General features: G+C 42.6%; 1 pseudogene; it reads right to left on the bottom strand.

Annotated features, from left to right (window-relative positions):
• Nucleotides 1-3722: 3722 nt before the first annotated feature.
• LOC116887734 lies at nt 3723-3846 on the bottom strand (annotated as a pseudogene).
• Nucleotides 3847-11756: the final 7910 nt, after the last annotated feature.

Here is an 11756-nt window from a genome sequence, read left to right on the forward strand (position 1 = left end):
GCAGTGACACCACGGGTAATGGAGACCCTGGTTCAATATCGCTGTGCTGATAATTACCATGGGATACCATTACTATGGCTAATCATCATGTAGCCCACTGTTGGAATTGGCTATTCATTTCCATGGGACAGTGTTAGGATAGCCAGTCATTACCACAGTCTAGAGTGGCTACAGCTAGACATACCCATAGCACAGTGTTCCTATATCTAACAAAGACCATGGAAGAGTGTTACTATGACTAATCATTCCTATGGAATATAATATCCCTATGGAAACATTACCATAGTACAGCATCACTATGAATAATGATTACCATGGTTCATCGTCACTATGGTAATCATTACTAAGGTTTGGTTTCACTTTGGTAATGATTGCTATGGTGTATTGTCAGTATAGTAATCATTATTGTTACTCAGTGTCACTGTGACAATCGTTACCATGGTAGAGTGTTACTATAGAAATCATGGCTATAACACAGTGTCATCGTGGCTAATCGCTGTTGAGGTACAGTGTTACTATGGCTAACAATTACCAATAGTACAGTGTTACTAGGGCCAATCTCTACTGTATGGCTGTGTCACTATGGCTCGACATTACTACAATACTGTGTTACTATAGCAATCGTTGCTATGGTACAATATTGCTATGGCAATCATTCCCTTGGAACAGTGCTATTTGGTAGAACCATTACTGTGATCTGGTATTATTATCACTATTACTGTGCTTTTACACTGGATAATTAATATGCAGTTATGATTTATAATTTACATTCCTCCAAGAGGCCAATACACCTGGTGTTATATCTCAATGCATAAATTGTGATAAAATGTACGTTACTTATATTTTTGGTGTGTGCATTATTGTAGGAAAGGTTAGATATTTATCTGTCTGCATTTAAAATATTCAGTACCGCCTTAGTTAAGGTTTTAATACAGTGAACAGACACCATGACCAAGGCAACTCTTATAAGGACATTTAATTGGAGTTGACTTATAGGTTGAGAGGTTCAGACCAGTATCATTAAGAGAAGGGCATGGCACCATCCAGGCAGGCATCGCAGGAGGAGCTGAGAGTTCTATGTCTTGACCCAAAGGCCTCTAAGAGGAGACTGACTTCCAGGTCTTCTCCTAGGTTGAGGGTCTCAAAGCTAACCCGCAGGATGACACACTTCCTCCAACAAGGCCACACCTTCTAATGCCACTCCTTGGCCAAGCATATCAAACCATCACAAGCATATAATGTTTTTGTATTCCTAACTCACCTGCGATTTCAGTCTTTAAAAAGAATCTCCAAAATGTACTTATTAAATGAACCTGAATTATTTAAGTGATATTGTTTAACCATACATGTCTGAGTTGAAGTTCAAGAACAATTGTATATGGTGAATCAGGTTACAAAAAAAATGAAAATTCAGAAAAATATCTTATAAGGAAAAGATGCATTTAATACACCTGCCCTACTCAGCATTGTCCTTTGTCACATAGTACAGTATAAACTCTGGTGTGCCTGGAAACTGGCCAAGCCACTAAGCAGAATCTCATGACAGGGGCATAACACATGTCCCTCATCCAGAAAAATCTGTCAGTTTAAAAGGTGTAGTGCAGTTTCTACTGAGTGTCATTTCATACCACCACAAAGTGGAACCACAGAGAGTCAAAGATTGCCTCTGTGCATGCATAACACACTTCCACACATGCACGCAAATCTGCATACCTCTCCTTCCTGGAGAACAAGCTACTTCTAGAGAGAATGCCTCAGAGTTAGTTGGAGTTAACGTATGACCTCTGGAGATGTGCCTTAGGCTAGGGCTGTGTCTTTAACTATCTGTATAGCCTCAGCAAATGTTTCTCCATGCTAACCATAAACAAAACAACAAAAAACAACTGCCATTGTCCTTTAATGATATGGAGCACAGGACAAACTGAAGTGTTTTGTTCATATATTCTCAAATGAACAAAATTAGCCCAGTGATTTACTGGGATGTACAAAAAGAAAAGCAACATAAATGTCATTTTGATCACCATCTCAAAGATCTGGTTTTGTAATACCAACTCCAGTCATTGTACATATTTAACTTTTTATTGGTTCTTTGGGAATTTCACATTGTACACCCCAAATCCATTCATGCCCCTCTCCCCTTGTACCCACCCTCTACCCTGTAATCTTTTCCCCAACAGAGAAAGTAAATATCATTGTAAAAGCTGTAGTGTATCCCACAGTATACCCTTTTATCTACACTTCTTTGCTTGCAAACGGTCATTAGAATGCCTCATTGGTCTGGCTTGAGGACTTTGGATTCTGTTACTGTATCAATACTGGAACCTCACTGGGACTCCTCTCTGCTATTCTGTTGTTGCCCTGTGCCACAGAGATCCTGTAGTTTTGAATCTGAAGGTCCGGCCACTTAATGTACTCCAGCAGTTTATCAATGGGGTAGATGTTGGGGTGAGCCAACTCAAAGCCCTGGATCTGGGCCTGAGAGTTATCTGAGCTCGTCAGCCCACCAGCTGTCCCATTCTCTGCACTCTGGCCAGCTTACTAGCAAGCCCTGCCACCAGGGCCAGCTACCCTACTGTGCAGGCAAGGTGCAGGGTCTACTCTCCAGAGTGTTGCAGACAGTGACAGACATGGCCAATTCTCCCACTCTCATGACTCCGAAGCCAGCTCTCCTGCCTGCCATGGATGACAAAGGATGAGGGAGGGCACGAGGGCGTCTCTCCCTCATCCTCAACACTGCCCAGCAGACAAGAAACAGGGCCTGCTCTCCCACCGTTATACCTTCAAGATGTGATCTCCATATATAAGAGGAGCTCTACTGTGCTGCCCAGGTGTGGTGCAATGCCCACTCTCCCAAGGCTGAACGTGGTGAAGGACAAGAGGGGAGGATGTTATCTCTCCCTCACTCATGCCATAGCATGGGAGATGAGTGGTACAGCCAGGTCTCTCACACTTTTATCCCCAGGGGCAAGCTCACCTCAACTCCTGCAATGTGCTAGCCAATTTCCTGAGGACCGCCGCTCTCCTGCTTTCATGCTCCCAGGGCCAGCTCTCCCATGATGCCCAAAGGAGAGGCGGGGCCAGCTCTCCCATGATGCCCAAATGAGAGGCGGGGCCAGCTCTCCCATGATGCCCAAACGAGAGGCGGGGCCAACTCTCCCATGATGCCCAAACGAGAGGCGGGGCCAGCTCTCCCATGATGCCCAAATGAGAGGCGGAGCCAGCTTTGCACAGCCCTAAGACATCAACATGGCCTTGGGTGGCAGCCTAGACTAGAGATATCTGCCTGGCCTTGCTGCAGGGCCATTAATCCAGACATGAGCCCCAGTGGCAGCACAGACAAAGACCTCACCATGGTCCAAGGTAGCATCACTGGCTACTCAAATCAGTCTGTTCTTCACGACCCTCGAGTCTCTACCTCTGCCTGTCTACATTGTGCCCACACCCTTCTGTTTCTCTTTTTCTTTCCCTTCCATTTCTCCCACCACTCCTTGTTCCTTTTAGTAGACCCCAGGGTCTCCAAGTGTCTGAAGTAATCTCAAAAGTTGTCTTCAGAGTGCTATGCCCCACTCATGCATTATGACACCAGATAAGGGTCACCACAGGCATGGTCTCCCCTGCCCCAGGACTCTTCAGTGCTCAACTGATGCTCATCTCAGGCTAGCTCCCAGTTCAGGCACCATGGCACTAGACTGGTGGTCATCTCGGGCTCACCTTTTTCATTGAGTGTTAGGACACTAATCATTCATAGGTCAGAACGCCGAGCATAGACGCACCCCCTCTCCCCTCTGCCATCTACTGACACACATGTCACACAGCAGCCATACCTGCTAAACTTGCAGGAATAGGAATCATTGTATATTTTAATTCTATTTTTTTTCCTTTTTTTCTTTATTAGCTTGAGTATTTCTTATTTGCATTTCAATTGTTATTCCCTTTCCCGATTTCCGGGCCAACATCCCCCTAACCCCTCCCCCTCCCCTTCTATATTGGTGTTCCCCTTCCCATCCTCCCCCCATTACTACCCTCCCCCCAACAATCACGTTCACTAGGGGTTCAGTCTTGGCAGGAGCAAGGGCTTCCCCTTCCACTGGTGCTCTTACTAGGCTATTCATTGCTACCTATGAGGTCAGAGTCCAGGGTCAGTTCATGTATAGTCTTTGGGTAGTGGCTTAGTCCCTGGAAGCTCTGGTTGCTTGGCATTGTTGTACATATGAGGTCTCGAGCCCCTTCAAGCTCTTCCAGTCCTTTCTCTGATTCCTTCAATGGGGGTCCCGTTCTCAGTTCAGTGGTTTGCTTCTGGCATTCGCCTCTGTATTTGCTGTATTCTGGCTGTGTCTCTCAGGAGAGATCTACATCCGGCTCCTGTCTGCCTGCACTTCTTTGCTTCATCCACCTTGTCTAATTGGATGGCTGTATATGTATGGGCCACATGTGGCAGGCTCTGAATGGATGTTCCTTCTGCCTCTGTTTTAATCTTTGCCTCCCTATTCCCTGCCAAGGGTATTCTTGTTCCCCTTTTAAAGAAGGAGGAAGCATTCGCACTTTGATCATCCATCTTGAGTTTCATGTATTCTGTTCATCTAGGGTAATTCAAGCATTTGGGCTAATAGCCACTTATCAATGGGTGCATACCATGTGTGTTTTTCTGTGATTGGGTTACCTCACTCAGGATGATATTTTCCAGTTCCCTCCATTTGCCTATGAATTTCATAAAGTCATTGTTTTTGATAGCTGAGTAGTAATGTAACATTTTATACTGTGGTTTCACGGTTTCAGTTCCTCAAAGTAATATATCTAACATTTAGGAGCTTTGCTTTGCTAAGGAATACGGATTCCACAGTTCACTAGGCCTAACCACTGCAGTATCGATTTGTGTTACCTGGCAGCCAAACCCTGTAGTTATAAGGTGAGAACTCTTTCCGACTAATTGTGGTTGTGTTGTGGATAATTTTGATAAGCAAGTGAATTACCAAGGCTATGCTTCATAGTGCCAAATTCCTGAAAACATACCCGGAGGTGGTAATTAGAAAGAAAGCTAGCCAGAAAGGCCATTAGGCCTTCACAAATAATTATCATCTCTCCTTTGGAATCCATTCATATCTGGGCACTGCCTCTCCTTGCATTTTGAAGAGTAGTTACTATGCTGGACGGGTTGCTAGGCCAGCTTGAACCCAGTTGCAGTCTTCTCTTAACCCCCCATTACAAGGACTGTTAATTTTAGTTCCTAGAGATTTCCCTCCTTCAGAAGCACAACCGTCAGTGTGGTCCACAGGGCTGCGTGAGAAGACAGCCCTTAGAAACAGCCCAGGAGATGATACCCAGGTTTCCCAGCAACCTCCGGCTGCATCTTGCCAAGTACTGGGACATCCTGAAAGCTGTTTTCTCAATTGTTTGCCAACCTGGAGCACAAAGGGTGATGTTAGCTGTGAACATGGAAGTGGGTATGGCGGTGGTGTGATCGATGTTGGTTTTCAGACTCAGAAGCTAAGTCGAGAGAGAATTAATGCGAGAATCATTGCCTACTAAAGCCATTATGCAGGCATTTCCCAATGTCCCTCAAAATACAAGCTCAACACTGGAAACGAAGTGCAACTGAAATTAATGAACACAATATAGGTAGTCTTGAAATATAAGTCCTTAAAAGGCTTATCTTATGTGTCCTTGTCCCATTCTCTGTGATCAAATAAATACTACTGCTGTTAACTCTCTACTAATTTCCAATGGTAGCATTCATCGGAAGATTCATCGTCTCAAACAAATACTAATATCGTTAAGATGTTCCTGAGATTATCTTTAATTGAGATATCTGTCTGAGATAGGTAAAAGGACAGAGGAGATAAGGTTGCACACAGCTTCGTGGAAAGACATTTTAAATTAGCAGTCAAGACATTTGGAGTTTTAAGCCTGGGCCATTAGCACACCATTGCCTGTTTTTCAATCTAGGAATGCCAACTCAGCCCTTTTTTCTTTTCCTCCAGAGTCATTTTAAATGTCTCACTAAATTACAGAAAACCATGAATAAAAAGGATGGAATATGAATTTCATGAAAATATAATCCCAGTCATATATAAAGAGACATCGGCATGGGCCGCTGCCCCTCTGTCAGTGTGGGTTTGGATTCACTGTCCTCTTTTCTTGGTCTGTGTGAGGAAGCAACCTTTTTAATCCTAAAAACTTTGGTATTATCATTCTAGAACAAAAAAATATAGTTCTCCACCTATCCTAGCCATCTTATTCTGACTTTTAAAATATCCGCCCCTGTAAGGTCCATGTCACTGAATAACTCTGGAGTCAACTTTGCTGTCTTCCCGGATCCTGCCATAATCCGTTAAATAAGATTTTGCCTCATGCTCATTTTGGATAAGCGTCATGTTGTTTTGTGGGGTACAGCCAGGTGAATCAAGTCATGTGGCCCAGTGCAGAGACACTGGTCTCACTTGGAAAAGCCACCCTTGTACTTTGGAAACACAGCGGCCTCATGTAAAGTCAGACAACATGCAGAAGAGCTCACAGGTTGCTATGAAAACAATATCTTTAAATTCCCTTCTTACCAGGCCCTGTGTGATCTAGGGAAGGAAAGGTAATGTAGTGCCTCTCCATAGTCCTAAGAATGACTTTGTGGATCTTGGAAATGGCTACAGTTCCCTTGTTATGAATGTTTTTGTATTAGTAATAAGGGAAACCAGCTACAGAGAGCTTGCTGAACCTTCTATTTGAGTGCTTGTGTCTAGTGTTTTCTCTGGGACGCTTATGACTCACTTCCCATGTCATTTTTAATACAGATGTCCCAACTTTAGCCAATACTAAATACACTAAAGCAAAGAATCCTTTCATTCTCTTTGTTATGCCCTGCCCATGAGTGAGCAAACCAGCTCTAGGAAAATGCCCGTGTGCTAAACAGAGACTGTTGCTGTGACTGTCCTTTGTAATTCAACAAAGAAAATTTCAATACAAAAGTAATAACTCATCTGCAGAGGACAGGATAAACATGGTTCTGACCTGGACACCAGTGTTGTTTGTTCACAAGTAAGTAGGTCATCCTTTCTTCTAGCCTTCTAGGACACAGTCAACTGTACCTCACAGAGCTACTGGGCAGATGCTACACTAACATCCTGTGGCCATTCTCAGAGCATCTTGACCTCAGTCTATGTTTTCAGTAGTTGCTCTAACGAGCCCGATAGTCAGCACAGTTCCTTTTCTCGGACTTTGACACTGGAAACTTATAACCAGCTTTCCAATGGCTTGTTTTATTCATTCATTTAACAGATATTAAGTCAGCTTCAAGTACTGTAGTATATATTACCTCGAAAGTCTTTGATAGTTACCCTTGATACTCAGGCTGATAGACAAACCTGACTTATTCTAATGCAATGTCACCCTGACCCGAGTGCCTATCGAGGCAGTGAGTGGCATCTTCCAGTCATCCCATTTTACCACAATGTAGCTGTCACCAACGATATCAGGACACCTTGATAAAGCCAGCATCATGTTTTAAAATGATCTGCCATTATTATAAATATTATTACCTCATAGCAGACCAGCTACCTTGGGGATATGGTCAGGTCATCTTCTAAAGGAACAGCATTTTCAGTTCACTGTTACACAAGCTTTCCCTGTAAACTGAAAGAAGACTTGATTTTACTCACTTTCATTTAAAATGTTTTACTACAGGGCTAGGCTGGCCCAGTCAGTAAAGCCCTTGCCATGCAAGAAGTGGGAAGACCTCAGTCTAATCCCCAGAAAGCATGTCAAAAAATAGGTTACCATTATAAACAATGGTATATGTTTATAATCCCAGTGCTGGGGAGGTAGAGACAAGAGCATCCCTGGGGCTTACTGGCCAGTCTAAACAAATTGTTGAGATCTAGGTTCAGTGAGAAACTTTTCCTCAAGAAATAAGATAGAGAGCAATTGAGGAAGACAATGGACTTGGACCTTTGGCCTCCACTGGTATCCATGTTTGTTTGCTTGAATGCATACACACACACACACACACACACACACACACACACACACACGCAAACATACTCCTACACACAAATGTACATGCACACAGACACAAACATATGTGTACCCACACACAGACACACATATACACACATACATACATGCACATTCACACAGATACACACATACAGACACACACATAGACATAGATACACACACACACACACACACACACACACACATGCACCAAGACACAAATAGATGCATACAAACACACGGTCACAGGCACACAAACATACAGACAGAAACACATATATACTGATAGACATTTACTATACCGTAAGCCAAATCTATTAAGCTACCCTGAGTTTCCTTTATAACCAAAGTAGCTGGATTATAAGGTTCCTGAGGAATACTCATTTGTTCCTCATTATTCTTAGCACATTTTTTCTAGTACTGCATCCTAATAAATTCTGACTAGGCATAATGCAATGCCCCATTTTGCATCTCAGACACTCCAGCTGTGTCATCAAACATTGCTTTAGTATAAAACAGAATAGCCAATTCACAACAGAAGAAGATTTCATTTAGCTTATGCTCTAAGAAGACCGAGCTTTAGGAAGAGAGGGAGGTTAGCAGAAGAGAGAAAGAGAGTAGGTGCACATGAAAATCATTTAAACTTGATTCTCCACCAGAGAACCATATTACTTTAGTCTCCGAAGACATGTTTTCAAAAAAGCCTGAAGTTTGCTGTTTTATATCCTGCTTTTATGTGTGCTTACAAAATCATCTCTAAGTAAGGAATATATTTTCTTCCAGGAAAACATCTATTCAAAACAGCATACTGAAGAAGGAAATTATTAACTAACTCTCTTATTTGAACAGATTGACAATGTGGCATAAGACATTAGTTTTGTATGGGAGGCAAATTGTTTGGTTTCCTTGGCAAAGATAAGCACATTATTAATTTACTTAAATGCCCCTACAACCCTCTCTAGATTTCCTTTATACATTTGCAGGGAGTAATGACTAGAGACCGAGAACAACACAGCAGAAAGAGATGTTTTCCTAGATTTTTTTTTCTTTTTTCTTTTTTAACCAGTCAGCTTAATCTTCCATTCCCTAAAATTATGACAAATAACAAAACCAGCCCTCACACTTCCTTACCCTGCAGAAATAAGAGTGGTCGCATGTGGTGCTATAAAATGCACTAATAATAAGATTTTTAAGCTCTGCTTTTAACCTAAATATATGCATTAAAATGCTAAGATGTACTAGCTTTTTAATCTTAGACATATATGACCAAGGAATAAATACATTTTAAGATATTTTATCTACAGTATTGATGTTTGGTGTTGGGACTTAGTGGGTACCTCAGGAGGGGAATCTCAGTTCTGTGGCTGGAACAATGAATTAGAGACAAGCAGGTAGAAGTGGAAACAGGGTGGACTATTAAATAAAGGTACACTTTTAAGAAGAAAACTGGCTGAAGCAAAGAATTTCATCCATTTAGCGGCTAAGAGTACCTTGTTGTAGGAAGTGTGTCACTGGGGCCTGGGCTTCCAGGTTTCAAAAACCCAAGCCAGACCCAGCTCTCACTCTCCCCTTGAAGTTCAGGATGTACCTACAGCACCACACATGCCTGCCACCATGTTCTCTACCATGATCCATGATGACAGTGAACTAAGCATCTGACACTGTAAACAAGTCCCCAATTAGAAATAAATAAATAAATGCTTTGATCATGGTATCTCTTCATAGTCGTGGAACAATAACTAGAATAGAAGTTAGTACCAGGAACTGGGATCGTGCTGACAAGCCTGACTATGATGTTTGTTCGAGGAATATAGGAGATTTGGGGACTTTGGATAAGAAAGAGTATGGATGTTTTAATCAGGGCTTGATGTGCCATCCTACAAGGGGCATAGAAGACGGTGGCAATGAGGGTGAGCTAAATTGTGAGTGCCTGGCTCAAGGAGTTTCAGATGGGAAGAGTATTAGTAAGTGAATGGCCTAAGGACCTTTCTTGTGCTATTTGGCAAAGAAAGTGACTACATTTTGGCTTTGTCTTTAAAAAAAATATATCTTAAGAGTTTTGGATCAATGGTGTTAGCAAAGGAGATTTCAAGATAGCCTAGCATTAACTCTTTCATGTGGTTATTAGCAATCATTGTGAAGCAGATCCATAATGAAAAGGAGCAAGCCGGACAAGAAAAAATGTGATGTTCTGTTTGAGAAGAAAAGGAGCACAAGGAAATATTGTGTTGGAGCTAAGTCTTGTGTTCAAAGACAGGTCTGATGCTAGATGAACAGTGTGGTGGCCTCAGGGCAAAATCCCACCCAGCTCAGCTTCTAGTTCATGAAAATCAATCAAAGGAGACCTTAAATAATGAAGAAAACCATCAACAACAAAAATAGGCAAAGGTAAATGAAAGAGTGGGCTGGGTTCCAGTCCCATGAATCTTCAGCCACATGCTTCTGGCTTTAGAGTCAAGGATACAAGAATGGGGTTGCAGAATCGCCCTCCACAGCTAAGGAAAGCTGCTGAGGCCAAGTGTGGGCCAGGATGTCCCTGCATGGAGGCCAAGAGAAAGCATTCTGTGAAGCTCTAAAGATGAAGCCTGGATTATTTTAGAAAGCCCAACATCCTGGAGATGCCAGATTCATGAGAGACCTGCTGAGGAAAACTGCGGACTCCTATGGAGCCAGCCTAAGAGAGACACGTGTGCTGCAGCCAAGAGGAGTTGAGACCTGTAGAGCATTTTGCCATCAGACATGGAGATGTGGAATTTAGAGCTTGCCCTGCTGGATTTCAGTCTTGTTTTGATCCAGTATTTCCCCGTTATTTCTCTTTCTTCCATTTTGGAATGGTAAGGTATATTCTACACCACTGTATATTGGAAGTATGAGATCTGCTTTTTAAATTTATTTTTTATTCTCCCATATATCTACATACTGACTACAATTTACTCACCTCTCCCGAGTCTCTCTCCCCCACCTTCCTTCTTCTCCAGATCCACCTTCCCTCCACCTCCCTTCAGAAAAGAGCAGGCCAAACACAGGATAACAAACTACAATAATACCAGGCACTTACCTTCACATCAAGACTAGACAAGGCAACCCAGTAGGAGGAAAAAATGTCCCACAAATAGACAAAAGGTTCAGGGACAGACCCTGCTCCCACTATTAGGATTCCCATAAGAACATCAAACTATTCTTCTATAATATGTAAATGACCTCGGTCAGCGCCCTTATCTCTGTGTGCCGTCATCAGTCCCAGGCAGTTGAATGATCTGTGGGCCATGCTGTTGTTCTTGTGGTGTGACCCTGAGCCCTCTGTTTCTCTGATTCTTCCTCCCTCTCCTCAACAGGACTTCCCAACTCTGCCTAATGACTAACTACAAGACTCTCAATCTGCTCCCATCCATGGCTGAATGAAGTCTCACTGGTTGCTTTGATGATGATTCTGCTAGGCTCCTGTCCAAGAACACTCTACAGCTAGGACAAACTGTAGGCCAAAGGTTTTGTGGCTACTTTGGTGTCCCAATCTCTCCACTTGAGGTTTTTACCTGGTCATAGAAGCTGGAGAGTTTGGGGTTACAGTTAAAAGGCTGTCATCAGTCTCAGACGAAACTTTGAATGTTGAGCATTTAGATAGTATCAAGGCTGTGATAGACTACGGGAACTTTTGAAATTAGACTAAATGTAGTTTTGCTTTATAATACGGCCTATTGAAACCAGGGAATGGAATGCAATGGTTTGAATACAAATGGCCTCCATACACTCATATATTTGAATGTTTGGTCACC

The sequence above is a fragment of the Rattus rattus genome, chromosome 18 (assembly GCF_011064425.1).
Source record: "Rattus rattus isolate New Zealand chromosome 18, Rrattus_CSIRO_v1, whole genome shotgun sequence".
Classification (NCBI taxonomy): Eukaryota; Metazoa; Chordata; class Mammalia; order Rodentia; family Muridae; genus Rattus; species Rattus rattus.